General features: G+C 49.5%; 1 protein-coding gene across 5 annotated transcripts in view; it reads right to left on the bottom strand.

The window, feature by feature from the left end:
* ACTN4 (actinin alpha 4) overlaps positions 1-26530 on the bottom strand; it is a 110464-nt gene that overhangs the window by 34569 nt on the left and 49365 nt on the right. The gene's annotated exons all lie outside the window — the stretch shown is intronic.

Here is a 26530-nt window from a genome sequence, read left to right as displayed (position 1 = left end):
TCTCCACCTTGACAGGAAGGGGGGTGTGGCGGCGGGTGGGGGGGACTGGAGAGGGAATTAATTCACTTTCTTTAGTGAGCTGCCAAGAAGCTTAGGCCCGGACTACAGGGCTCCTCCGCATTTGCTACCAAACGTCTCAGTCGGCAGGGTGGCTCAGTGGAAAGAGCACGGAGCTGGGATTTAGGAGCCGCTGGCCGGCTGCGGGAACCCGGCCAACCCGCAGAATCACTCCCGGGCCTCGGGTACTTTCTCTCTTTTTCTTTATTTCTTTATTTCTTTCTCTCTCTCTCTTTCTTTCTTTCTTCTTTCTTTCTCTTTCTTTCTTTCTTTCCTTCCTTCCTCCCTCTCTCTTTCTTTCTTTCTTTCCTTCTTTCTTTCTTTCTCTTTCCTTTTCTCCTCCCTCCCTCTCTCTCTCTTTCCTCCCTCCCTCTCTCTTTCCTTTCTTTCTTTCTTTCTTTTTCTTTCTCTCTCTCCTCTCTCTCTCTCCTCTCTTTCTCCCTTCCTCCCTCTCTCTCTTTCCTTCTTTCTTTCCTTTCTCTTTCTTTCTCTCTCCTCCCTCCCTCTCTCTCTTTTCTTTCTTTGTTTCTTTCTCTCTCACCCCCTCTCTTTCTTTCTCCCTTCCTCCCTCTCTCTTTCCTTCCTTCTTTCTTTCTTTCTTTCTTTCTTTCTTTCTTTCTTTCTTTCCTTCCTTTCTCTTTCTCTCCTCCCTCCCTCTCTCCTCCCTCCGTCTCTTTCCTCCCTCCCTCTCTCTCTCCTTTCTTTCTTTCTTTCTCTCTCCTCTTTTTCTCTCTCCTCTCTCTTTTTCTTTCTCCCTTCCTCCCTCTCTCTCTCTTTCCTTCTTTCTTTCCTTTCTCTTTCTCTCTCCTCCCTCCCTCTCTCTCTCCTCCCTCTCTCTCTTTCCTTTCTTTCTGTTTCTTTCTTTCTTTCTTTCTCTCACCCCTCTCTTTCTTTCTCCCTTCCTCCCTCTCTTTCCTTCTTTCTTTTCTTTCTCTCCTCCCTCCCTCCCTCTGTCTCTCTTTCCTCCCTCTCTCTCTCTCTTCCTTTCTTTCTTTCTTTCTCTCCTCTCTCTTTCTCTCTCTCCTCTCTCTTTCTTTCTCTCTCTCCTCTCTTTCTTTCTTTCTCCCTTCCTCCCTCTCTCTCTCTTTCCTTCTTTCTTTCCTTTCTCTTTCTTTCTCTCTCCTCCCTCCCTCTCCCTCTCCTCCCCCTCTCTCTTTCCTTTCTTTCTTTCTTTGTTTCTCTTTCTTTCTCTCACCTCTCTCTTTCTCCCTTCCTCCCTCTCGCTCTTTCCTTCTTTCTTTCTTTCTTTCTTTCTTTCTCTCTCCTCCCTCCCTCTCTCTTTCTTTCCTCCCTCCCTCCCTCTCTCTTTCCTTTCTTTCTTTCTTTTCTTTTTCTTTCTCTCTCTCTTTCTTTCTCTCTCTCCTCTCTTTCTCCCTTAATTCCTTCCTCCTTCCTTTCTCTCTTTCTCCCTTCCTTCCTTCCCCCCTTCCTTCCTCTCTCTCTCTCTCTAATAATAATAATGATGGCATTTATTAAGCGCTTACTATGTGGAAAGCACTGTTCTAAGCGCTGGGGAGGTTACAAGGTGATCAGGTTGGCCCACGGGGAGCTCACAGTCTTCATCCCCATTTTACAGATGAGGTAACGGAGGCACAGGGAAGTGAAGTGACTTGCCCAAAGTCACACAGCTGACAATTGGCAGAGCGGGGATTCAAACCCATGACATCTGACTCCAAAGCCCGGGCTCTTTCCACTGAGCCACGCTGTTTCTCTCTCTCTTCTTTATCCCCGTTTTCCAGACATAATAACTTCAGGCAGGGACTGGGGTTGTCTTTATCCCCATTTTCCAGATACAGTAAGTTGAGGCACAGAAGTTAAACAACCTGCACAAAGTCACAACGAATACATGTGGCAAAACAGGAATTGGAACCCATATCCCGACTCTCAGGACCATGTTCCTTCCACTAGACCACACTAGTGCCCTGAATATTTATTGAGTACTTATTGTTCTAAAGCACCGTAAAAAGCACTTGAGCCCGCTGTTGGGTAGGGACCGTCTCTATATGTTGCCAAGTTGGACTTCCCAAGCGCTTAGTACAGTGCTCTGCACATAGTAAGCGCTCAATAAATACGATTGAATGAATGAATGAATTCCCTAACCACAATGAGCTCTCTCTCTCTCTCCCCCTCCCTTCCTGTTCTCCCCCTTCTAGACTGTGAGCCCACTGTTGGGTAGGGACCGTCTCCATACGTCGCCAACTTGTACTTCCCAAGCGCTTAGTCCAGTGCTCCGCACACAGTAAGCGCTCAATAAATGATTGATTGATTCGGTGAAAAGGGGATTCAAATCGCTTCTTGCCCTCCCTCGGCCCGTGAGCCTCGGGTGGACCAGAAATGGAGTCGGAACCGATCGCTTCCCGTCGGCCGCGTTGCCCGGCACCGCGCCCAAAGATCCCACAACCAAGTACAACAAATACATCGTTTCTGGGGGAGCAGGGAGGGACGTCGTCAGGGCTCTTGCATCTGGAAAGTCGGAGGCTGGGGGGGGACCCTGCCTGAGGTTTACACGAATACAACGGGACTGGCCAAAATCAATCAATCAATCGTATTTATTGAGCACTTTGTGTGCAGAGCACTGGACTAAGCGCTTGGGAAGTCCAATTTGGCAACATAGAGAGACAGTCCCTACCCAACAGTGGGCTCACAGTTTAGAAGGGGGAGACAGAGAACAAAACCAAACATATTAACAAAATAAAATAAATAGAATAGATATGTACAAGTAAAATAGAGTAATAATCAATCAGTCAATCGTATTTATTGAGCGCTTACTGTGTGCAGAGCACTGGACTAAGCGCTTGGGAAGTCCAAGTTGGCAACATATAGAGACAGTCCCTACCCAACAGTGGGCTCACAGTCTAGAAGGGGGAGACAGAGAACAAAACCAAGCATATTAACAAAATAAAATAAATAGAATAGATATGTACAAGTAAAATAAATAGAGTAATAATCAATCAGTCAATCAATTGTATTTATTGAGCGCTTACTGTGTGCAGAGCACTGGACTAAGCGCTTGGGAAGTCCAAGTTGGCAACATATAGAGACAGTCCCTACGCAACAGTGGGCTCACAGTCTAGAAGGGGGAGACAGAGAACAAAACCAAACATATTAACAAAATAAAATAAATACAATAGATATGTACAAGTAAAATAGAGTAATAATCAATCAATCGTATTTATTGAGCGCTTACTGTGTGCAGAGCACTGGACTAAGCGCTTGGGAAGTCCAAGTTGGCAACATATAGAGACAGTCCCTACCCAACAGTGGGCTCACAGTCTAGAAGGGGGAGACAGAGAACAAAACCAAGCATATTAACAAAATAAAATAAATAGAATAGATATGTACAAGTAAAATAAATAGAGTAATAATCAATCAGTCAATCAATTGCATTTATTGAGCGCTTACTGTGTGCAGAGCACTGGACTAAGCGCTTGGGAAGTCCAAGTTGGCAACATATAGAGACAGTCCCTACCCAACAGTGGGCTCACAGTCTAGAAGGGGGAGACAGAGAACAAAACCAAACATTTTAACAAAATAAAATAAATAGAATAGATATGTACAAGTAAAATAAATAGAGTAACAATCAATCAATCAATCAATTGTATTTATTGAGCGCTTACTGTGTGCAGAGCACTGGACTAAGCGCTTGGGAAGTACAAGCTGGCAACATAGAGAGACGGGCCCTACCCAACAGCGGGCTCACAGTCTAGGAGGGGGAGACGGGCAACAAAACAAAACATTAACAAAATAAAATAGAGTAGGTTAGTAGGACCTCAACGCTAGAGAGACGGTCCCTCCCCAACAGTGGGCTCACAGTCTAGAAGGGGGAGACAGAGAACAAAACAGAACGTATTAACAAGATAAAATAAAGAGAATAAGTATGCACAAATAGAGTAATAAATCCATACAAACATATATACATATATACAGGTGCTGTGGGGAGGGGAAGGAGGTTGGGGGGGGGGATGGGGAGGGGGAGAGGAAGGAGGGGGCTCAGTCTGGGAGCCCCCTTGCCTGCTGTGTGACTGTGGGCAAGTCGCTTCACTTCTCTGGGCCTCAGTTACCTCACTTTTTTTTAATGGTATTTGTTAAGTGCTTACAATATTGTACTAAGCGCTGGGATAACACAGGCTGGGACCTTAGTCCTTAATCCCCATTTTCCAGATCCCACGGGGGGGCTCACAGTCTTAATCCCCATTTTCCAGATGAGGGAGCTGAGGCCCAGAGAAGTGAAGTGACTTGCCCAAAGTCACCCAAGTAATTGGCAGGGCTGGGATTCGAACTCATGACCCCTGACCGCAAAGCCCGGGCTCTTCTTACTGAGCCACGCCGCAGGTCGATCCCAGCTCCCGGTGACCCCCTTCCCTCGTTGGGGGGGTCTAACGGGCTGAGGCCCGACCGCGGACTCTCCCGATCCCCGGTTTAGCCGGCCGCCCGCCTTCCGCTCCCCCGTGTCACCGGAGCAGAGTGCGAGATGATGATGATGATGATGATGGCATTTATTAAGCGCTTACTATGCTCTGGACAAGTCACTTTAATAATAATAATAATAATAATGGCATTTATTAAGCACTTACTATGCTCTGGACAAGTCACTTTAGTAATAATAATTATGACATTTATTAAGCACTTACTATGTGCAAAGCACTGTTCTAAGCGCTGGGGAGGTTACAAGGTGATCAGGTTGTCCCACGGGGGGGGCTCACAGTCTTAATCCCCATTTTACAGGTGAGGGAACTGAGGCCCAGAGCAGTTAAGTGACTCGGCCAAGGTCACACAGTTCTAGACTGTGAGCCCACTGTGGGGTAGGGACTGTCTCTATATGTTGCCAACTTGTACTTCCCAAGCGCTTAGTACAGTGCTCGGCACACAGTAAGCGCTCAATAAATACAATTGATTGATTGATTGAGCTGGGATTTGAACCCATGACCTCTGCCTCCAAAGCCCAGGCTCTTTCCACGGAGCCACGCTGCTTCTCTGAGGGGCGTCTGCTGTGTGACCTTGGAGCAGTCACTCCACTTCCCTGGGCCTCGGTTCCCTCGTCTGTAAAATGGGGATCGAGACCGTGAGCCCCACGGGGGACAGGGACTGGGTCCAACCCGACCTTTTAGACTGTGAGCCCACTGTTGGGTAGGGACTGTCTCTATACGTTGCCAACTTGGACTTCCCAAGCGCTTAGTACAGTGCTCTGCACACAGTAAGCGCTCAATAAATACGATTGATGATGATGATGATGATGAGCGGCCCCTCACACAGAAAGCGCTCAATAAATACGATTGATTGATTGATTGATTGACCTGCCTTCAAAATGGCCCACAGCTTCCCGCTCGCTCCCTTCCTTCGCTCAGGCGGGATGGAGGGAGGGAAGAAGAGGAGCCGCGGCCGACGGTTTCACCGGACACGCGTCCGGCCCCGAAGCAGCGTGGCTCAGTGGAGAGAGCCCGGGCTTTGGAGTCAGAGGTCACGGGTTCAAATCCCGGCTCCGCCAACTGTCAGCTGGGTGACTTTGGGCAAGTCACTTCACTTCTCTGGGCCTCAGTTCCCTCATCTGGAAAATGGGGCTGAACACCGTGAGCCCCCCCGTGGGACAACCTGATCACCTTGTAACCTCTTCAGCGCTTAGAACAGTGCTTTGCACATAGTAAGCGCTTAATAAATGCCATTATTATTATTATTATTATTATAGGACGGATTCCGGCCCGCGCGGCCTGCCGGGCTTTCACACGTGTCCCAAGGGGCCCAAAGCGTGGACCCGGCCCCCACCCGGGTTGTGCTAAGCGGCTATTTTTACGGCAGTAATTTTAAATTTGTTTGTTTTAGCACATTCTCTCTCTCTCTCCCCCCTTCCATCTGCCCTGTCCTCCCTCTAGACCGTCAGGGCCGCGGAGGAGGTGCCGGGGAGCCATTCCGAGCGGAGGGCCCCAAATCCTCCCCAGGCTGGGTCTCCGCGCTCTGCGCAGTGTGTGCACTTGGAAAAATTCATTCATTCACTCAATCGCATTTATTTATTTATTTATTTGTATTTATTATATATTATATAATGCATATTATATTTATTTATTTATATTTATTATATATATTATATAATGCATATTATATTTATTTATTGTTGTTTATTTGTATTGTTTATTATTATTAATTTATTTATTATCTATTTACTCATTTATTTTGCTTGTACATATCTATTCTATTTATTTTATTTTGTTAGTATGTTTGGTTTTGTTCTCTGTCTCCCCCTTTTAGACTGTGAGCCCACTGTTGGGTAGGGACTGTCTATGTTGCCAACTCGGACTTCCCAAGCGCTTAGTCCAGTGCTCTGCACACAGTAAGCGCTCAATAAATACGATTGATTGATTGATTGAGCACTTACTGTGTGCAGAGCACTGGACTAAGCGCTTGGGAAGTCCAAGTCGGCAACATCTAGAGAAGGTCCCTACCCAACAGTGGGCTCGCAGTCTCGAAGGGGGAGGCAGAGAACAAAACAAATGCCGCTTGGGCTTTTTTTGTGGCATTTGTTAAGCACTTACGAGGTGCCGAGCACCGTTCTAAGCGCTAAGATAGGTACAAGGTCATCATTCGTTCATTCAATCGTATTTATTGAGCGCTTACCGTGTGCAGAGCACTGTACTAAGCGCTTGGGAAGCACAAGTTGGCCACATATAGAGACGGTACCTACCCAACAGTGGGCTCACAGTCTAGAAGGGGGAGACAGAGAACAAATCACATTAACAAAATAAAATAAATAGAACGATTCCTTCCGATCATTCGATTATGGTGGACGTATCAACCGCCAGCAATTTCACATTCGAAAAGAAAGCCGATGTTAAAGGAAGCAATCACCTCAAAACAGCCCGCTTGCTCTCAACATACTTCTTTTCCCTGCCTTTATCATCAGGTCGGACACAGTTCCCGTCTTTTTTGTGGCATTTGTTAATCAATCAATCAATCAATCGTATTTACTGAGCGCTTACTGTGTGCAGAGCACTGTACTAAGCGCTTGGGAAGTACAGTCGGCAACACATAGAGGCAGTCCCTACCCAACAGCAGGCTCACAGTCTAGAAGGGGGAGACAGAGAACAAAACCAAACATACTAACAAAATAAAATAAATAGAATAGATATGTACAAGATAAATAAATAAATAAACAAATGAATAGAGTATGCACTGTTCTAAGCGCTAAGATAGGTACAAGTTCATCAAGCACTTACGAGGTGCCAAGCACTGTTCTAAGCACTAAAATGGGTACAAGGTCATCAGGTCAGACACAGTTCCCATCTTTTTTTTGGCATTTGTTAATCAATCAATCAATCGTATTTATTGAGCGCTTACTGTGTGCAGAGCACTGTACTAAGCGCTTGGGAAGTACAAGTCGGCAACACATAGAGACGGTCCCTACCCAACAGCGGGCTCACAGTCTAGAAGGGGGAGACAGACAACAAAACCAAACATACTAACAAAATAAAATAAATAGAATAGATATGTACAAGATAAATAAACAAATAAACAAAAAAAAATAAATAGAGTATGCACTGTTCTAAGCGCTAAGATAGGTACAAGTTCATCAGGTCGGATACAGTTCCTGTCTTGTTTGTGGCATTTGTTAAGCAGGTATGAGGTGCTAAGCACTGTTCTAAGCGCTAAAATGGGTACAAGGTCATCAGGTCGGACACAGTTCCCATCTTTTTTGTGGCATTCGTTAAGCACTTACGAGGTGCCGAGCACTGTTCTAAGCGCCAAGATGGGTACAAGGTCATCAGGTCGGACACAGTTCCCGTCTTTTTTGTGGCATTTGTTAAGCACTTACGAGGTACCGAGCACTGTTTTAAGCGCCAAGACGGGTACAAGGTCATCAGGTCGGACACAGTTCCCGTCTTTTTGTGGCATTCATTAAGCACTTACGAGGTGCCGAGCACTGTTCTAAGCGCCAAGATGGGTACAAGGTCATCAGGTCGGACACAGTTCCCGTCCCACACGGGGCTCACAGTCTTCACCCCCATTTTCCGGATGAGGGAACTGAGGCCCAGAGGAGTGACTTGCACAAGTGGGGGAGCCGGGATTAGAACCCAAGTCCTCCACTAGGCCACGATGCTTCTCTGCTCGACTACTCTTCTCTGCTTCTCTTCTAGACTGTGAGCCCACTGTTGGGTAGGGACCGTCTCTATATGTTGCCAGCTTGTACTTCCCAGGCGCTTAGTACAGTGCTCTGCACACAGTAAGCGCTCAATAAATAAGACTGAATGAATGACTGCCGGGGGGCAGGCTGAGATGGGGCCGCCCGGCCGCCCTAAGTGGAGAGTCGCACCGCCGTCGCCCGACCCCAACCCCCCGGACTCTGGCGTGGACGCTCCCCTAGGGCAGGGACTGCCTTAGTGGGCTTGGGCGGTCAGAGGACCTGGGTTCTAATCCCGCCTCCGCCACTCGTCGGCTGCGTGACTTTGAGCAAGTCACTTCGCTTCTCTGGGCCTCAGTGACCTCACCTGGAAAATGGGGATGAAGACATCTGAGAGAAGCAGCATGGCTCGGTGGAAAGAGCCCGGGCTTTGGAGTCAGAGGTCATGGGTTCGAATCCCGACTCCGCCACATGTCTGCTGTGAGACCTTGGGCAAGTCACTTCACTTCTCTGAGCCTCAGTTCCCTCATCTGTAAAATGGGGATTAAGACTGTGAGCCCCACTTGATCACCTTGTATCCCCCCCAGTGCTTAGAACAGTGCTCTGCACATAGTAAGCGCTTAACAAATGCCATCATCATCATTATTATTATTATTACTCCAGTGCTTAGAACGGTGTTTGGCACGTAGTGAGCGCTTAACCATCAACACCATCTTCTTTGGGCCAGCCTTCCCCGGGCGCTCGGTTCAGTGCATTGCACCCAGAGGGTGCCCAACGGCTCATGCATTCATTCAATCGTATTTATTGAGCGCTTACTGTGTGCAGGGCACTGTACTAAGCGCTTGGGAAGTCCAAGTTGGCAACATATAGGTCCCTCCCCGACAGCGGGTTCACAGTCTAGCTCCTCCTCCCGCTGCCCGGCCGCAGGGCTCGGCTCCCACGACGACGCGGGCCGACTTGCCCGGGCGGTTCCGCGGCATCGAGAGCGTGGCATAATAATAATAATGATGGCATTTCTTAAGCGCTTACTATGTGCAAAGCACTGTTCTAAGCGCTGGGGTGGATACAAGGTCATCAAGTTCCCTTCTTCAAGGCCCTACTGAGAGCTCACCTCCTCCAGGAGGCCTTCCCACACTGAGCCCCTTCCTTCCTCTCCCTCTCCATCCCGCCTTACCTCCCTCCCTTCCCCACAGCACCTGTATATATGTATGTACGGATTTATTACTCTATTTATTGATTTATTTTACTTGTACCTATCTATTCTATTTATTTTATTCCGTTAATATGTTTTGTTTTGTTCTCTGTCTCCCCCTTCTAGCCTGGGAGCCCACTGTTGGGTAGGGACCGTCTCTAGATGTTGCCAACGTGTACTTCCCAAGCGCTTAGTCCAGTGCTCGGCACACAGTAAGCGCTCAATAAATACGATTGATTGACTGATTGATCAAGTTGTCCCACGTGGGGCTCACAGACTTAATCTCCATTTTCCAGCTGAGGGAACTGAGGCCCAGAGAAGTGAAGCGACTTGCCCCAAGTCACCCAGCTGCCAAGTGAGACTCCCTTTTCCTCCCCCGGAATCCTGCGTGGCTCATTTGTATTTATTGAGCGCTTACTGTGGGCAGAGCGCTGTACCAAGCGCTTAGGAGAGTACTATAGAGCAATAAACAGACGCATTCCCTGCGCACAATGAGCTTATGGTCTAGACGGGGGAGACTGTAGGGTCGCCGTGGGCCGAGAAAGTCTGTTATATTGTTGTGATGTCCTCTCCTAGCGCTTGGTACACTGCTCCAATATGTTGCCACGTGGCCCAGTGGAAAGCACATGGGCTTTGGAGTCAGAGGTCATGGGTTCAAATCCAGACTCTGCCACTTGTCCGCTGTGTGACTTTCGGCAAGTCACTTAACTCCTCTGTGCCTCAGTTCCCTCATCTGTAAACTGAGGATTGACTGTAAGCCCCCCCCCCGTGGGACAACCTGATCACCTTGTATGTCCCCCAGTACTTAGAACAGTGCTTTGCACATAGTAAGCGCTTAATAAATGCCATCGTTATTATTATTATTGCCAACTTGTACTTCCCAAGCGCTTAGTACAGTGCTCTGCACACAGTAAGCACTCAATAAATACGATTGATTGACTGATTGATTGTTCTGCGCTCAATAAATACGACTGAGGGTGTGCCCCTGCCCGCTGTTGGGTAGGGACCGCCTCTAGATGTTGCCAACTTGTACTTCCCAAGCGCTTAGTACAGTGCTCTGCACACAGTAAGCGCTCAATAAATACGATTGATTGATTGACTGACTGTTCTGCGCTCAATAAATACGACTGAGGGTGTGCCCCTGCTCGCTGTTGGGTAGGGACCGTCTCTAGATGTTTCCAACTTGTACTTCCCAAGCGCTTAGTACAGTGCTCTGCACACAGTAAGTGCTCAATAAATACGACTGATTGATTGATTGACTGTTCTGCGCTCAATAAATACGACCGAGGGTGTGCCCCTGCCCGCTGTTGGGTAGGGACCGCCTCTAGATGTTGCCAACTTGTACTTCCCAAGCGCTTAGTACAGTGCTCTGCACACAGTAAGCGCTCAATAAATACGATTGATTGATTGACTGCTCTGCGCTCAATAAATACAACTGAGGGTGTGCCCCTGCCCGCTGTTGGGTAGGGACCGCTTCTAGATGTTGCCAACTTGGACTTCCCCAAGCGCTTAGTACAGTGCTCTGCACACAGTAAGCGCTCAATAAATATGATTGATTGATTGATTGACTGTTCTGCGCTCAATAAATACGACTGAGGGTGTGCCCCTGCCCGCTGTTGGGTAGGGACCGTCTCTAGATGTTTCCAACTTGTACTTCCCAAGCGCTTAGTACAGTGCTCTGCACACAGTAAGTGCTCAATAAATACGACTGATTGATTGATTGTTCTGCGCTCAATAAATACGACTGAGGGTGTGCCCCTGCCCGCTGTTGGGTAGGGACCGCCTCTAGATGTTGCCAACTTGTACTTCCCAAGCGCTTAGTACAGTGCTCTGCACACAGTAAGTGCTCAATAAATACGACTGACTGATTGATTGTTCTGCGCTCAATAAATACGACTGAGGGTGTGCCCCTGCCCGCTGTTGGGTAGGGACCGCCTCTAGATGTTGCCAACTTGTACTTCCCAAGCGCTTAGTACAGCGCTTTGCACAAAGCAAGCGCGACTGAATGAAAAGTGGCGGAGCCGGGATTTGAACCCGGGACCTATAATAATAATAATAATAATGATGGCATTTATTAAGCGCTTACTATGTGCAAAGCATCATCATCATCATCATCATCAATCGTATTTATTGAGCGCTTACTATGTGCAGAGCACTGTACTAAGCGCTTGGGAAGTACAAATTGGTAACATATAGAGACAGTCCCTACCCAACAGTGGGCTCACAGTCTAAAAGCACTGCTCTAAGCGCTGAGGTGGGTACAAGGTGATGAGGTTGTCCCACGGGGGGCTCACAGTCTTCATCCCCATTTGACAGATGAGGGAACTGAGGCCCAGAGAAGTGACTTGCCCAAAGTCACCCAGCTGACAATTGGCGAAGTCGGGATTTGAACCCATGACCTCCGACTCCGAAGCCCGGGCTCTTTCCACTGAGCCACGCTGCGGTACCCTGGGTGCCCCGGGTGCCAAGGGGGGGGGGCGGACACCCCAAGGGAGCGCCCCCCAAGTCCCCAGTGAGCGGCCCCGGTCCCTTCGCCCGAAAGGATGAATGATGGGCATTGTTCCACCCGAAAACCCGACCGGCGCGGGAGGCGGTGAGCTCAGCCCCGGAGAATGTCGGCCCCGTGGCTTTTAATGAGCCACTCACTGATGGCCAAGGGCCCCCCCCTCACCAAAACAACAACAACGGGGGCAGAAAAAGAAGAAGAAAAAGAAGAAAAAGAAGAAAAAGAAGAAAAAGGTAAAACCCACTTCACGAGAAACGAGCCCCGAGAAAGAAAATTGCCCGGCGACGCCGGACGGCGAAAGCCCCTTCCGGCGGGCCGGCGTTCCTGGCGCTACAGCCAAGTGGCGGAGCTGGATTTGAACCCACAACCTCGGACTCCAAATAATAATGATGGCATTTATTAAGCGCTTACTATGTGCAAAGCGCTGTTCTAAGCGCTGGGGTGGTTACATGGTGATCAGGTTGGCCCACGGGGGGCTCACTGTCTTCATCCCCATTTTTACGGAGGGAGCCTGGATCTGAACCCACGACATTGGACTCCAAATAATAATGATGGCATTTACTAAGCGCTATGTGCAAAGCGCTGTTCTAAGCGCTGGGGTGGTTACATGGTGATCAGGTTGGCCCACGGGGGGCTCACTGTCTTCATCCCCATTTTTACGGAGGGAGCCTGGATCTGAACCCACGACCTTGGACTCCAAATAATAATGATGGCATTTACTAAGCGCTATGTGCAAAGCGCTGTTCTAAGCGCTGGGGTGGTTACATGGTGATCAGGTTGGCCCACGGGGGGCTCACTGTCTTCATCCCCATTTTACGGAGGAGGGAACTGGGGCCCAGAGAAGGGAAGTGACTCGCCCAAAGTCACCCAGCGGACAGTTGGTGGAGCCGGATTTGAACCCATGACCTCGGACTCCAAATAAAAATGATGGCATTTATTAAGCGCCTACTATGTGCAAAGCGCTGTTCTAAGCACTGGGGAGGTTACATGGTGATCAGGTTGTCCCACGGGGGGCTCACTGTCTTCATCCCCATTTTACGGAGGAGGGAACTGAGGCCCAGAGAAGTGAAGTGACTCGCCCAAAGTCACCCAGCTGACAGTTGGCGGAGCCGGGATTTGAACCCATGACCTCGGACTCCAAATAATAATGATGGCGTTTATTAAGCACTTACTATGTGCAAAGCGCTGTTCTAAGCGCTGGGGAGGTTACAAGGTGAGAAGCAAAGTCACCCAGCTGACAAGTGGCAGAGCAGCATTTGAACCCACGACCTTGGACTCCAAATAATAATGATGGCGTTTATTAAGCGCTTACTATGTGCAAAGCGCTGTTCTAAGCGCTGGGGAGGTTACATGGTGATCAGGTTGGCCCACGGGGGGCTCACAGTCTTCATCCCCATTTTACGGATGAGGGAACTGGGGCCCAGAGAAGTGAAGTGACTCGCCCAAAGTCACCCAGCTGACAGTTGGCGGAGCGGGATTTGAACCCATGACCTCTGACTCCAAAGCCCGGGCTCTTTCCACTGAGTCACATGCCCAATGTCACCCAGCTGACAAGTGGCTTAGGCAGGATTTGAACCCATGACCTCGGACTCCCAATAATAATAATGGCATTTATTAAGCGCTTACTATGTGCAAAGCGCTGTTCTAAGCGCTGGGAAGGCTACAAGGTGAGAAGCAAAGGCACCCAGCTGACAAGTGGCGGAGCCAGGATTTGAACCCACGACCTTGGACTCCAAATAATAATGATGGCGTTTATTAAGCGCTTACTATGTGCAAAGCGCTGTTCTAAGCGCTGGGGAGGTTACATGGTGATCAGGTTGGCCCACGGGGGGCTCACAGTCTTCATCCCCATTTTACGGATGAGGGAACTGAGGCGCAGAGAAGTGAAGTGACTCGCCCAAAGTGACTCACCCAGAGAAGTGAAGTGACTCGCCCAAAGTCACCCAGCTGACAATTGGCAGAGCCGGAATTTGAACCCATGACCTCTGACTCCAAAGCCCGGGCTCTTTCCACTGAGCCACGCTGCTTCTCCCGATGAGCCTGGAAAGTTGGGGATGGGGGTGGGAGTCCGGACTGGCCATCACGGCCCCTGTCAGGGGCTGAAGCAGCGTGGCTCAGTGGAAAGAGCCCGGGCTTTGGAGTCGGAGGTCACGGGTTCAAATCCTGACGCCACCACTTGTCAGCTGGGTGACTTTGGGCAAGTCACTTCATTCATTCAATCGTATTTATTGAGCGCTTACTGTGTGCACAGCACTGGACTAAGCGCTTGGGAAGTACAAGTTGGCAACATATAGAGACCCAATGTAACCTCCCCGGCGCTTAGAACAGTGCTTTGCACACAGAAAGCGCTTAACAAATACCATCATCATTATTTGGAGTCAGAGGTCATGGGTTCAAATCCCGGCTCCGCCACTTGTCAGCTGTCAGCTTGTCGCAACATATAGAGACGGTCCCTACCCAATGTAACCTCCCTGGTGCTCAGAACAGTGCTTTGCACACAGAAAGCGCTTAACAAATACCATCATCATTATTTGGAGTCAGAGGTCATGGGTTCAAATCCCGGCTCCGCCACTTGTCAGCTGTCAGCTTGTCGCAACATATAGAGACGGTCCCTACCCAATGTAACCTCCCTGGTGCTCAGAACAGTGCTTTGCACACAGAAAGCGCTTAACAAATACCATCATCATTATTTGGAGTCAGAGGTCATGGGTTCAAATCCCGGCTCCGCCACTTGTCAGCTGTCAGCTTGTCGCAACATATAGAGACGGTCCCTACCCAATGTAACCTCCCTGGTGCTCAGAACAGTGCTTTGCACACAGAAAGCGCTTAACAAATACCATCATCATTATTTGGAGTCAGAGGTCATGGGTTCAAATCCCGGCTCCGCCACTTGTCAGCTGTCAGCTTGTCGCAACATATAGAGACGGTCCCTACCCAATGTAACCTCCCTGGTGCTTAGAACAGTGCTTTGCACACAGAAAGCGCTTAACAAATCCCATCGTCATTATTATTCTTTGGAGTCAGAGGTCATGGGTTCAAATCCCGGCTCCGCCACTTGTCAGCTAGTCACTTCACTTCTCCGAGCCTCAGTTCCCTCATCTGCAAAACGGGGATGAAGACTGTGAGCCCCCGTGGGACAACCTGATCACCCTGCAACCTCCCCAGCGCTTCGAACGGCGCTTTGCACATAGTAAGCGCTTAATAAACGCCATTGGCCCCCGCAGCTTGGTGCGACTGTGGCACTTCCCCACCGCGAGATGCCTAGCGATGTTCAAGAGCCCCGTCCGCTCCGTCTGCTCCCTCAGTTTCTCCTACAGTGGCGTCGTCGGGAAAGACGGCCACGGGAAAACGCACCTGTATATATATTTGTACATATTTATTTCTCTATTTATTTATCTATTTATTTATTTTACTGTACATATCTATTTATTTTATTTTATTGGTATGTTTGGTTTTGCTCTCTTTCTCCCCCTTTCAGACTGTGAGCCCACTGTTGGGTAGGGACTATGTTGCAACTTGGACTTCCCAAGTGCTTAGTCCAGTGCTCTGCACACAGTAAGCGCTCAATAAATACAATTGATGATGATGATGATTATTACTGTGTGCAGAGCACTGGACTAAGCACAGCAGAAGGCGGGGGGAGGCCGGTGCGGTGAGGTGGGGCGGCCCAACCGGCTCCAGAGAGGAAGCGGAGTCGGGCGCGGCTGCCGGGCACACCTAGGCCCGTTTTGGGCCGGGCGGCCCTCTAATCGGGGGTGGCGGCGGTAGTAGACGCCCCGGCTTTTCTCGTCATGGCCACCGCCTTTCCCTCCCACTTGGCCCGGGGTCCTTTAAATAGACCCGATGGGGACAGGAGGGGGACGCGCCCCCGTCACCCCGGCCTCGGACACCCGTGGGCCGCTCTCGGGCCGGTCGGTTTCGCTCAGGTTCCCTGGGTGATAATAATAATAATAATGATGTTGGTATTTGTTAAGCGCTTACTATGTTCTAAGCACTGGGGGGAATACAAGGAGATGAGGTTGTCCCATGGGGGGCTCACAGTCTTCATCCCCATTTGACAGATGAGGGAACTGAGGCCCAGAGAAGTGAAGTGACTCGCCCAAGGTCACCCGGCAGACATGTGGGGGAGGTGGGATTCGAATCCATGATCTCTGACTCCCAAGCCCGCGCTCTTTCCACTGAGCCACGCTGCTTCTCATATTCAAGGCCACCAGGCTCAATCATTCCTTCGTTCATTCGATTGTATTTACTGAGCGCTTACTGTGCACAGAGCACTGGACTAAGCGCTTGGGGAGTCCAAGATGGCAACGTATAGAGATGGTCCCTACCAGCACTTATTTATTAATTCATTCATTCAATCGTATTTATTGAGCGCTTACTGTGCGCAGAGCACTGGACTAAGCGCTTGGGGAGTCCAAGTTGGCAACGTATAGAGATGGTCCCTACCAGCACTTATTTATTCATTCATTCATTCATTCATTCATTCAATCGTATTTATTGAGCGCTTACTGTGCGCAGAGCACTGGACTAACTGCTTGGGGAGTCCAAGTTGGCAACATATAGAGATGGTCCCTTCCAGCGCTTAATCATTCATTCCTTCATTCATTCAATCACATTTATTAATAATGATGGCATTTGTTAAGCACTTACTATGTGCAAAGCACTGAGCGCTTACTGTGTGCAGAGCACTGGACTGAGTGCTCGGGGAGTCCAAGTTGGCAACATATAGAGATGGTCCCTACCAGTGCTTATTTATTCATTCATTCATTCATTCAATCGTATTTATTGAGCACTTACTGTGCGCAGAGCACTGGACTAAGTGCTTGGGGAGTCGCAACATATAGAGTTGGTCCCTACCAGCACTTATTCATTCATTCATTCATTCAATCGTATTTATTGAGCGCTTACTGTGCGCAGAGCACTGGACTAAGTGCTTGGGGAGTCCAAGTTGGCAACATAGAGAGATGGTCCCTACCAGCGCTTATTCATTCATTCATTCAATCGTATTTATTGAGCGCTTACTTTGCGCAGAGCACTGGACTAAGTGCTTGGGGAGTCCAAGTTGGCAACATAGAGAGATGGTCCCTACCAGCACTTATTCATTCATTCATTCAATCGTATTTATTGAGCGCTTACTGTGCGCAGAGCACTGGACTAAGTGCTTGGGGAGTCCAAGTTGGCAACATATAGAGATGGTCCCTACCAGCTCTTATTCATTCATTCAATCGTATTTATTGAGTGCTTACTGTGCGCAGAGCACTATATTAAGCGCTTGGGAAGTCCAAGTTGGCAACCCATAGAGACGGTCCCTACCCAACAGCGGGCTCACAGTCTAACAGGGGGAGACAGACAACAAGACAAAACATAGTAACAAAATAAATAGAATAGGGAAGCGGCGTGGCTCAGTGGAAAGAGCCCGGGCTTTGGAGTCAGAGGTCATGGGTTCGAATTCTGACCGCCACATGTCTGCTGGGTGGCCTTGGGCAAGTAACTTCACTTCTCTGAGCCTCAGTTCCCTCATCTGGAAAATGGGGATGAAGACTGGGAGCTCCACATGGGACAACCTCATCACCTTGTATCCCCTCCCACCGCTTAGAACAGAGCTTTGCACATAGTAAGCACTTAATAAATACCATCATTATTATCATTAATAAATATATACAAATAAAATAGTGTAATAAATCCGTACAAACATATATACATATATACAGGTGCTGTGGGGAGGGGAAGGAGGTAAGGCGAGGGGGAGGAGGGGGAGAGAGGCTTTGGGCAAGTCACTTCATTCATTCATTCAGCCGTATTTATTGAGCGCTTAGTGTGTGCAGAGCACTGGACTAAGCGCTTGGGAAGTACAAGTTGGCAACATACAGAGACAGTCCCTACCCAACAGTGGGCTCACAGTCTAAAAGGGGGAGGAGGCCTTCCCTGACTGAGCCCTCCTCTCCCCCCATTCCCTTTGGCGCCGCAGTCGTTCCCAACTTGTACTTCCCAAGCGCTTAGTCCAGTGCTCTGCACACAGTAAGCGCTCAATAAATACGATTGAAGGAATGAGGGACTGCTGCTTCTCTCAAGCAGCAAGGATGAGGATGAAGAGGAAAGGGAGGGGAGACCAGCTCCCTTGGCTCCCCCTTTAAGGGCACCTGGGGGTCCCCGGCCAATGAACTTAGTACTTAGTACTCAAGCGCTTAATACAGTGCTCTGCACACAGTAAGCGCTCAATAAATACGATTGATGAACTGAATCCTTCCCCACTCAGTCGCTTCCCGGTGCCCAACTCTTGGGGGGGAAACTGAGGACGACACGAGCAGGTGCCAAGTCCGGGGACTCTGCTCTCCAGCTGCTCCTCCCCGGGACACGAGTCTACGCCCCAAGATTCCTGAATCGGGAAGGCCCACCCTTCCCACCCTTCCCAACCCAAGCGCCCGGCGGTGGCTGGCTTGCTTTCGATGACTAACCACGGGTTCAGAGGTCATCGGGCCGCCCCACCCCTGGGGCACTCGGTCTTCCCTTCTAGACTGTGAGCCCGCCGTGGGCCAACCTGATCACCTTGTAACCTCCCCAGCGCTTAGAACAGTGCCTTGCACATAGTAAGCGCTTAATAAATGCCATTATTATTATTATTCTCGGGTGACCTCTCATTCATTCATTCAATCGTATTTATTGAGCGCTTACTGTGTGCGGGGCACTGGACTAAGCACTTGGGGAATCCAAGTCATTCATTCATTCATTCAATCGTATTTATTGAGCGCTTACTGTGTGCAGAGAACTGGACTAAGCACTTGGGAAATCCAAGTCATTCATTCATTCAATCGTATTTATTGAGCGCTTACTGTGTGCAGAGCACTGGACTAAGCACTTGGGAAGTCCAAGTTGGCGACATATAGAGACGGTCCCTACCCAACAGCGGGCGCACAGTCTAGAAGGGGGAGACAGGCAACAAAACAAAACATATTAACAAAATGAAAGAGAATTTCATTCATTCATTCATATTTATTGAGAACTTACTGTGTGCAGAGCACTGGACTAAGCGCTTGGGAAGCCCAAGTTGGCAACACAGAGAGACGGTCCCTACCCAACAGTGGGCTCACAGTCTAGAAGCACTGTTCTAAGCGCTGCGGGGGGGATACAAGGTGATCAGGTTGTCCCATGGGGGGCTCAGTCTTAATTCCCATTTTCCAGATGAGGTCACTGAGGCCCAGAGAAGTGAAGTGACCTGCCCAAAGTCACCCAGCTGACAATTGGCAGAGCAAGGATTTGAACCCATGACCTCTGACTCCAAAGCCTGTGCTCTTTCAACTTCCCCCTTCTAATAATAATAATGGCATTTATTAAGTGCTTACTATGTGCCAAGCACTGTTCTAAGCGCTGGGGGGGTTGCAAGGTGATCAGGTTGTGCCACGGGGGGCTCACAGTCTTCATCCCCATTTTCCAGATGAGGGCACTGAGGCCCAGAGAAGTGAAGTGACTTGCCCAAAGTCACCCAGCTGACAATGGGCGGGGCCGGGATTTGAACCCATGACCTCTGACTCCAAAGCCCGCGCTCTTTCCACTGAGCCACGCTGCTTCCCCGACTGGGAGCCTGCTGCTGGGTAGGGACTGTCTCTATGTTGCCAACTTGGACTTCCCAAGCGCTTGGTCCAGTGCTCTGCACACAGTAAGCGCTCAATAAATACCACTGAATGAATGAATGAATGAATAAATGAATAAATGACCTCTGGCTCCCAAGCCCGGGCTCCTTCCACTGAGCCACGCTTGGCCGGAGGGAGGCCGGAGGGTGTCCGGCGGTGGGCGGGGAAGACGCCCGAGGGAAAAGGGCAGTGGGTTGGCCAACTCCACTCAAGTCAGGTGGGTTTCAGGGCCTGCCGGGAGGGGTTGGGACCCCGTCCGGGGACCCCCAAACCCCGTCGCTAAGAGTCGGGGGGGCCTTCTAGGGCAGGACCAGCTAACCGGGCCGGACGCCGGCCCAATCCTGAGCTGACCGGACCGGTGGCCCAGCCCCATTTTACCGACGAGGCGGCCGAAATGGGGAAGTCAAGTGACTGGTCCAAGGTCACCCAGAAGGCGGGTGGTGGCGGGCTGGGTTGCTTTTTTATTATTTTTATGGTTTCGGTTAAGCTTTTTCTCGGTGCCAGGCACCGTCCGGGGTAGATACAAGCTAATCAGGTTGGTCAGAGTCCACATGGGGCTGTCTCCCCCTTTTAGACGGGGAGCCCACTGTTGGGTAGGGACCGTCTCTCTAGGTTGCCAACTTGGACTTCCCAAGCGCTTAGTCCAGTGCTCTGCACACAGCAGCTCTCAATAAATACGACAGAATGAATGAATGAATAATAAATGCCATTATTACTATGATTACTATTCTCTGTGCCTCAGTTCCCTCATCTGGAAAATGGGGAGTAAGACTGTGAGCCCCCCGGGATCGTCTCTATGTGTTGACAACTTGTACTTCCCAAGCGCTTAGTCCAGTGCTCTGCACACAGTAAGCGCTCAATAAATATGATTGAATGAATGAATGAATGAATGAATAATAAATACCATTATTACTATTATTACTATTCTCTGTGCCTCAGTTCCCTCATCTGGAAAATGGGGAGTAAGACTGTGAGCCCCCCAGGATCGTCTCTATATGTTGCCAACTTGTACTTCCCAAGCACTTAGTACAGTGCTCTGCACACAGTAAGCGCTCAATAAATGATTGATTGAATGAATGAATAATAAATGCCATTATTACTATTATTACTATTCTCTGTGCCTCAGTTCTCTCATCTGGAAAATGGGGAGTAAGACTGTGAGCCCCCCGGGACCGTCTCTATATGTTGCCAACTTGTACTTCCCAAACGCTTAGTCCAGTGCTCTGCACACAGTAAGCGCTCAATAAATAGGATTGAATGAATAAATGAATAATAAATGCCATTATTACTATTATTACTATCCTCTGTGCCTCACTTCCCTCATCTGGAAAATGGGGAGTAAGACTGCGAGGCCCCCGGGATCGTCTTTATATGTTGCCAACTTGGACTTCCCAAGCGCTTAGTCCAGTGCTCTGCACACAGTAAGCGCTCAATAAATACGATTGAATGAATAAATGAATGAATAATAAATGCCATTATTACTATTCTCTGTGCCTCAGTTCCCTCATCTGGAAAATGGGGAGTAAGATTGTGAGCCCCCTGGGACCATCTCTCTATGTTGCCAACTTGGACTTCCCAAGCGCTTAGTCCAGTGCTCTGCACACAGTAGTGCTCAATAAATATGATTGAATGAATGAATGAATAATAAATGACATTATTAGTATTATTACTATTCTCTGTGCCTCAGTTCCCTCATCTGGAAAATGGGGAGTAAGACTGTGAGCCCCCCGGGACCGTCTCTCTATGCTGCCAATGTGGACTTCCCAAGCACTTAGTCCAGTGCTCTACACACAGTAAGCGCTCAATAAATACGATTGAATGAATGAATGAATAACCTGATCACCTGGTATCTCCCCCAGCGCTTCGAACAGTGCTTTGCACATAGTAAGCGCTTAATAAATGCCATCGTTATTATTATTATTCCTTCCTTCAGGTAGACAGCAAAGATGCCTCCGACCAACAGTGGCCACCTTGGGAAGCCTGGGGGGGTTGCCCAGCCTCGACTGACCACCCCACCTCCCCTCCCGCCGGCCGAGGCCGAAGCAGCGTGGCTCAGTGGAAAGAGCCCGGGCTTGGGAGCCGGTGGTCACGGGTTCGAATCCCGCTCTGCCAACAGTCAGCTTGCGTGGCTTTGGCCAAGTCACTTCTCTTCACTTTTAGACTGTGAGCCCACTGTTGGGTAGGGACTGTCTCTCTATGTTGCCGACTTGGACTTCCCAAGCGCTCAGTACAGTGCTCTGCACACAGTAAGCGCTCAATAAATACGACTGATTGATTGATTGATTCTCTAGTCCTCAGTTACCACATCTGGAAAATGGGAATCGCCTGTGAGACACCACCTTGTAACCTCCCCGGCGCTTAGAACAGTGCTTTGCACATAGTAAGCGCTTAGTAAAATGCCATTATTATTATTATTATTTGAAGGTGGAAAGAGCTGCCCGTTCCCCCGAGGCCAGGGGTGGGCGAGTCTCCTCCGGGGACGGAGGAGGGAAGAGAGCCAGATCTCCGGAATCGCTCACCGCTCCGCGAGGCCGGCGCCATGGACAAAGCCTGGGGCCCCCGAGGGCCGAGAAAGGAGGAAAAGACGGCCTCGGTTGCCCTCGCACCCGGCCCCTGGGATGGGAGGCGGGGTGCCCAGTAAGGGCCCGCTCCGCTCCCCGGGTGCCTGCCGTCGCCCTTCCCATCTCCCCCGTTCTCATTTTGCCGCCCGCGACCCAGAAATAACAACAGCCGCTTGAGACAACTGAGGCCCAGAGAGGTGAAGCGACTTGCCCACAGTCACACAGCAGACAATCATCATCAATCGTATTTATTGAGCGCTTACTGTGTGCGGAGCACTGGACTAAGCGCTTGGGAAGTCCAAGTTGGCAACATACAGAGACAGTCCCTACCCAACAGTGGGCTCACAGTCTAGAAAGGGGGCTAATAAGACAAGGGGGCTCCCAGACTGAGCCCACTCCTTCCCCTCCCCACAACACCTGTATATATGCATATACAGGTTTACGGTATGGCTGCACAAGTTCCATTGGAATAATAATTCCATGTAATGCAGTATTATTTATTAAGGACTTCTTATGTGCAAAGCACTGTTCTGAGCGCGGCAGAGGTTAGAAGGTAATTGGGTTGTCCAACGCGGGGCTCACAGCCTTAATCCCCACTTTACCGATGAGGGAACCGAGGCACAGAGAAGTGAAGTGACGTGTCCAAAGTCACACAGCTGATAATTGGCGGAGGCGGAATTTGAACCCATGACCTGTGACTCCAAAGCCCGCGCTCTTTACACTGTGACAAGCTGCTTCTCTAATTATTTTTGTCTTTCTATTTAAAAAACAAGCGCTTAGAACAGTGCTCTGCACACAGTAAGCACTCAATAAATACGATTGATGATGACGTATATATGTTTGTACGTACTTATTACTCTACTTTATTTGTACATGTTTATTCTAATTATTTTATTTTCTTAATACGTTTTGTTTTGTTGTCTGTCTCTCCCTTCTAAACTGTGAGCCTGCTGTTGGGTAGGGACCGTCTCTAGACGTTGTCAACTTGTACTCCCCAAGCGCTTAGTACAGTGCTCTGCACACAGTAAGCTCTCAATCAATCAATCAATCAATGAGAAGCAGCGTGGCTCAGTGGAGAGAGTGTGGGCTTGGGAGTCAGAGGTCATGGGTTCTAATCCCGGCTGTGCCCCTTTTCAGCTGTGTGACTTTGGGCAAGTCACTTAACTTCTCTGGGCCTCAGTTCCCTCATCTGTAAAATGGGGATGAAGACCATGAGCCCCCACGTGGGACAACCTGATCACCTTGTATCCTCCCCAGTGCTTAGAACAGTGCTTTGCACATAGTAAGCGCTTAATAAATGCCATTATTATAATAAATGCGATTGAATGAATGAATGAGGCGGTCGAGCCTGTATTCCCAGTCGGACCCGCTCTAGACGGAGCCGGAGTAGCACAGCGTGGCCCTCTAATATAATAATGACGACATTTATTAAGCGCTTACTATGTGCAAAGCACTGTTCTAAGCGTTGGGGAGGTTACGAGGTGATCCGGTTGGCCCGCGGGAGGCTCACGGTCTTAATCCCCATTTGAGAGATGAGGGAACTGAGGCCGAGAGAAGTGAAGTGACTTGCCCGACGTCACCCGGCTGACAGTTGGCGGATCCGGGATTTGAACCCGTGACCTCTGACTTCAAAGCCCGGGCTCTTTCCACTGAGCCACGCTGCTTCTCGAGGCCCGGCGGGGTCCTGGGAGTGAGGTACAATGGAAATACAGATTAACCGGGGCAAACGACCTGTGCCAGCGGGGCCCGGTTGCCCCCGGGGCCGGAGTGGCTAATAGGCCGGGGCCCCAGCTTGCCCCACGCTCTCCCGGGTGGGGAACCGGGTTCGAGGTTTCCGACAGGCAAAGTCTACCAAGAACTCACCCGGGGCCCACACGGCTCAATCAGTCACTGTATATGTTGCCAACTTGTACTTCCCAAGCGCTTAGTACAGTGCTCTGCACGCAGTAGACGCTCAATAAATACGACTGACTGAATGAATGGTATTTACTGAGCACTTACTGTGTGAGTTCTTGACAGACACGGGACAATCGGATCAAACGCTCTACGGGGAGCCAAGAACCGGGACTGAATGCCCATTTTACAGACGGGGAAAAACTGAGGCCCAGGACTTCCCAAGCGCTTAGTACAGTGCTCTGCACACAGTAAGCGCTCAGTAAATACGATTGATTGATTGACTGATCGATTGGACAATCTGATCGCTTTGTGACCTCTCCAGCGCTTAGAACAGTGCTTTGCACATAGTAAGCGCTTAATAAATGCCATCATCATCAAGTCACAACTTCTGAGCCTCAGTTACCTCATCTGTAAAACGGGGATTAAGACTGTGAGCCCCCCGTGGGACAACTTGATCACCTTGTAACCCCCCCCAGTGCCTAGAACAGTGCTCTGCACAGAGTAAGCGCTTAACAAATGCCATCATCGTTATTATTATTAATCCCCATTTTACAGGTGAGGTAACTGAGGCACAGAGAAGTTAAGTGACTTGCCCAGAGTCGCACAGCAGACGAGTAGCCAAGCTGGGATGAGAACCCACTTCCCTTGAGTTCCAAGGCCGTGCTCTTGCCACTGGGCCAGGCCGCTTCTCTGTTGGCCATCCCCTCGACCTTAGCTTTACTCCCTCAGGGTGCTCCTGGTTCTCAATCCGTCTTCCCTGCTGATCCTCAATTTCTTTTGCTGCCACCTCTTCCTCTCCCTCATCCTTGCCCTTTTACTAGGAATTTCCCGTAGGGCACAGTTCCAGATCCTCTACGCTCTTCAAGCTTTACTCCCTCAGGGTGCTCCCGGTTCTCAATCCGTCTTCCAGGCTGATCCTCAATTTCTTTTCCTGCCACCTCTTCCTCTCCCTCATCCTCGCCCTTTTACTATGAATTTCCCGTAGGGCACAGTTCCAGATCCTCTACGCTCTTCAAGCTTTACTCCCTCGGTGCTCCTGGTTCTCAATCCATCTTCCCTGCTGATCCTCACTTTCTTTTGCTGCCACCTCTTCCTCTCCCTCATCCTTGCCCTTTTACTATGAATTTCCCGTAGGGCACAGTTCCAGATCCTCTACGCTCTTCAAGCTTTACTCCCTCGGTGCTCCTGGTTCTCAATCCATCTTCCCTGCTGATCCTCAATTTCTTTTGCTGCCACCTCTTCCTCTCCCTCATCCTCGCCCTTTTACTATGAATTTCCCGTAGGGCACAGTTCCAGATCCTCTACGCTCTTCAAGCTTTACTCCCTCAGGGTGCTCCCGGTTCTCAATCCGTCTTCCCTGCTGATCCTCAATTTCTTTTGCTGCCACCTCTTCCTCTCCCTCATCCTTGCCCTTTTACTAGGAATTTCCCGTAGGGCACAGTTCCAGATCCTCTACGCTCTTCAAGCTTTACTCCCTCGGTGCTCCTGGTTCTCAATCCGTCTTCCCTGCCTATCCTCAATTTCTTTTGCTGCCACCTCTTCCTCTCCCTCATCCTTGCCCTTTTACTAGGAATTTCCCGTAGGTCACAGTTCCAGATCCTCTATGCTCTTCAAGCTTTACTCCCTCAGGGTGCTCCCGGTTCTCAATCCGTCTTCCCTGCTGATCCTCAATTTCTTTTGCTGCCACCTCTTCCTCTCCCTCATCCTTGCCCTTTTATTATGAATTTCCCGTAAGGCACAGTTCCAGATCCTCTACGCTCTTCAAGCTTTACTCCCTCAGGGTGCTCCTGGTTCTCAATCCGTTTTCCCTGCTTATCCTCAATTTCTTTTGCTGCCACCTCTTCCTCTCCCTCATCCTTGCCCTTTTACTATGAATTTCCCGTAGGGCACAGTTCCAGATCCTCTACGCTCTTCAAGCTTTACTCCCTCAGGGTGCTCCTGGTTCTCAATCCATCTCCCCTGCTTATCCTCAATTTCTTTTGCTGCCACCTCTTCCTCTCCCTCATCCTCGCCCTTTTACTATGAATTTCCCGTAGGGCACAGTTCCAGATCCTCTACGCTCTTCAAGCTTTACTCCCCCAGGGTGCTCCTGGCTCTCAATCCGTCTTCCCTGCTGATCCTCAATTTCTTTTCCTGCCACCTCTTCCTCTCCCTCATCCTCGCCCTTTTATTATGAATTTCCTGTAAGGCTCAATTCCAGATCCTCTACTCTCTTCCCGCTGCACTAATCCCCTCAGGGGACTCATCCTGTCACGTTCCCAAATCTACGACGACACTAGAGAAGTAACATGGGCCTGGGAATCAGAAGACCTGGGTTCTAATAATAATAATGATGGTATTTCTTAAGCGCTTACTATTCATTTCATTCATTCATTCATTGTTGTATTTATTGAGCGCTTACTGTGTGCAGAGCACTGGACTAAGCGCTTGGGAAGTCCAAGTTGGCACCATCTAGAGCCGGTCCCTACCCAACAGTGGGCTCACATACTAGAAGGGGGAGACAGAGAACAAAACAAAACATATTCACAAAATAAAATAAATAGAATAAAAATGTACAAGTAAAATAGAGTAGTAAAATAGATA

The sequence above is a fragment of the Tachyglossus aculeatus genome, chromosome 26 (genome assembly GCF_015852505.1).
Source record: "Tachyglossus aculeatus isolate mTacAcu1 chromosome 26, mTacAcu1.pri, whole genome shotgun sequence".
Classification (NCBI taxonomy): Eukaryota; Metazoa; Chordata; class Mammalia; order Monotremata; family Tachyglossidae; genus Tachyglossus; species Tachyglossus aculeatus.
The sequence above is the reverse complement of the archived record's forward strand: the minus strand, read 5'-3'. Positions and strand labels throughout refer to the sequence as shown.